At 39.3% G+C, this 3457-nt stretch overlaps 1 long non-coding RNA gene across 1 annotated transcript; it reads right to left on the reverse strand.

The window, feature by feature from the left end:
- Window positions 1-1090: 1090 nt before the first annotated feature.
- On the reverse strand, window positions 1091-1873 carry LOC142682166 (uncharacterized). The gene is made up of 3 exons (XR_012853946.1): window positions 1780-1873; window positions 1291-1412; window positions 1091-1166 (listed from the first exon to the last, which is right to left on the reverse strand). It is a non-coding gene; the product is annotated as an uncharacterized LOC142682166 (long non-coding RNA).
- Between the last annotated feature and the right edge of the window lie 1584 nt (window positions 1874-3457).

Consider the following 3457-nt stretch of genomic DNA (forward strand, 5'->3'; position numbering starts at 1 on the left):
TTTGAAATTTTCTTAAAAATATGAGAAATTGCTGTTTATGTTCTAAGCCTTGTAACGTCCAAGAAAAATCAAAGAATGTTCAAAAAATGATGGCAATCTAAAGTAGAATTATGGGAAATGTGAACTAGTAAATATTTTGGTTGGTATAACCATCTGTTTTACAAGCAGATGCATTTTTTACTTTAGAAAAATTCTATTTTTCACTAATAAACACTGAACATATCAACAAAATTTTACAGCTAACATAAAGCCCAATGTCTCACGAGAAAACAATCTCAGAATCGCTTGGATAGGTTTAAGCATTGCGACGTTATTACCACATAAATTTAAATATGTCAGATTTGAAAAATGGGCTCTGAGCCCTAAGGCCCAAACTAGGCTGCGTCCTTAAGTGGTTAAGCAACTATCAAATATATCAATGTTTTACATCTCCTGTCACTCTTTGTCCTACAGTATATAATCCAGTACATATGGCGGCACGTTCCATACACTCTGTATTGTGTACATATGATACAATGTCCTGTCACCTACCACTGGATTAAACGCGATGTCACACAAATAGCGCTGTGAAGGGTCGGTTAGGTGAATTGTATACACTGTAGTAAGTTGCAGCCGCGCACATAACAATTATCAGTCACACTTATGGATTGATGTTAAAGATTTATTTAAGGTTTTTGTAGATCAAAATATATAATGGTAAAGATGATGATAATACAAGATCCAGCAAAAACTACGGAATATGTCACAGTATATACTGTAGTATCAGTTAGGGGTGGAAAATCTGGATTCCACAGACACAAGAAGAGATGACATATTGTCCTGTTCTGAACCTGGTCTTCTGGGTGATATTGATGCCCTGGTGACCACATTGATGTCTCTTCTGTGACAGATGTTGTAGAAATGTTAAGTCTCGCCATTGGAATTCTTGTAAGATGGCGGATTCTGCCCTTGGTTGTTATTGGTGTTGATGTTCTGTTGATATCTGCTGACTTGTTCTGGGGGGAGAAGCACACAACCCTATTAAATATTGATCATTCAGGCTGCTTGATAAATATAGAGAGGGGACACATCCAGAGGAACTTACCTTTCTATCAGCATTGATGGTGGCTCCTCCGGTGACAGGGAGCGCTATTCTCGCCAGATGTACTGCGGAATTGATGTTTATGCTGCAAGACAAATATTTGCTATTAATGTTCTATAATGTGTGTTTCTTAGCAGATCTAGAAGACTTTTTAAGGTGATTTGAGGTAAATACATTTCTTAATTGATCCTTGGCGTCACACTACAAACCTGAAGATGGTTGATGCAAGCAGTGGGTCTGACCTAGAGCTGCACTCTTCAGCATGTTACGGGAACTTTCTAATGTTCCGATGTTTTATGCCCCGGAGATTGTAACTGTTCCTTAGAATGTCCTGCAAGATGCCAAGTAATGTCTTCCATCAATAGCAAAGTTCCTTGTATCCATCATTTTTGCTTAGAAGCTAATGCATCATAAAATCCAGTTGTTCCATCCATTCAGATGACAGGTTCCTTTAGGAAACTCATTGTACTATACTACATACATGCTTACAGTTGGGGAAGTTGTTCCTCAAAGCCCACAACCTTCATTCAGAAATGAAAACGTGTCTGAATACAAGGAGTTGGAATTTTAAGATTGAAAACACTTATTTACACTTTAGTTAAATTAGTTGATAAAATAAATTACAGATACAGAGGAAAACCTAAGAGATGGAAGAACATTTTCACCGCAAACATAATAGACAACTACAAAGCTCTTACCTGTAAGGACATGAACAGATGCAGCTACTTTTTTTGTCCTTTCCTCCTAATGCCCGTTACATAGATTTTACGATCAAAGCGTCCACCAGCCAAGGGGATGCTGGAATGAGAAATATATTTATGTAAGACATATAATAATGTTAGCAGGTAACCACACTTTGCTTAGTTTCACATCCTATAATCCTCCAGTACTGTTACCAAGGTGTACAGCCACCTGCCCCAAAGTGTGAGCTCTGGCTATAAGGACCATGTAGTAATGACGGCTACTGAAAGTATCATACGAACAATATGGAGGAAAACATGACTTACTCATCTGAACCGGGCCTGATCTTTACTTCAAAGATGCCAAAAACAGGTCGGTGGTCTGAGGTCTTCAAAACAGGGCAAGAGTCGTATCTCAGGACTCGTACATCTCCCTCACATTGGCTTTTAAACAACACCCTGTCCTGTAGAGGTCATGAAAATAACAAATATCATTAGTGAAATCATATTATAATATATTATTAAACTGCAAAACAACATAGACCTAAATGTTGGGCCTACTTTATTTATATTGCAGAATATTGAGACTTTATTGCATTTTAGGTTTGACTTGGTCACACAGATTTCATTAAATAAGTATCCTTGACCCATGCTGGGCAACGACATATTACACTGGGAAACTGTGATGACAAACTCACTACATAAAAGTAAAATTAACTGAAAGCTTTGTTCATAAGAAATTACTCTTCCAGCTATAATAATAACAATTCATTACATTGGGGGAGGGGATTCATTATATAATGGGTGCTCTGGCCCATGGATTCTATTGTCTCTCAAGCTCTGTAGACCTGGAAATAAGATATCTTACCGTATATGATGGAATTCTCTGCTTTGCTGATGTATCATAGGTGTCTGTGCCAATGTCAAACTTATATGTAGGAAGGAAATCAATGGTGTGCTCCTTGAACCCTAGAAATATGGACCCTTAAGTTGAAAGAAAAAAAAGTTGTCAGTATTAAAAAAAAAAAGGAACAATTGATAATTTTAGCACTATATAAGAATTTGGGGAACATATCAACCATCATGTCAGTGATTTGTATTAATCTGTGGAAGTGGTTGTGGTATTAAAGGGGTTTTCCAACTTCTGACAACTGATGACATACTCACCAGATAGGTCATCAGTACATGATCTGTGGTGGTCCGACACCCGGACCCTGCACTAATCAGCTGGTCCGGTGCCTTTGAGCACCGGACGTACATGCCGGATGCAGTTGGCGCCGGCCACGGAATTGCAGCCGAGCTGCAGTACTGCAACTCTGCTCCTATTCAAGTGAATAGGAGGCAGACCTGCAGTTATGCATCATGGCAGCTATGCTATGTAAGGAGCCAACTGCTTCCGGCTCCGTAAATAGCATTGTGTGCCATAACATCCGGTGCCCGCAGGCCACTGGAGCAGCTTAACGGTGCAGCGTCCAGGTGTCGGACCCGCACCGATGATATACTGGTCTACTAGTAAATATACCATTGTTCTTGGCTTCATTCAGATGGTCGTGTTTGAGGAGACTGGACATATCTTTTCCTTCGATCTTCTGCAGAAGAGATTCCACATTTTTTCTGTCCTCTTTAAGTTGAAAATTGAGGTCTCCAAACCAAAACACCCGATCAAAGCGGCTGGTGACGTCCACTGTAGAATAAA

This window comes from Rhinoderma darwinii, assembly GCF_050947455.1.
Source record: "Rhinoderma darwinii isolate aRhiDar2 chromosome 2 unlocalized genomic scaffold, aRhiDar2.hap1 SUPER_2_unloc_9, whole genome shotgun sequence".
Lineage (NCBI taxonomy): Eukaryota > Metazoa > Chordata > Amphibia > Anura > Rhinodermatidae > Rhinoderma > Rhinoderma darwinii.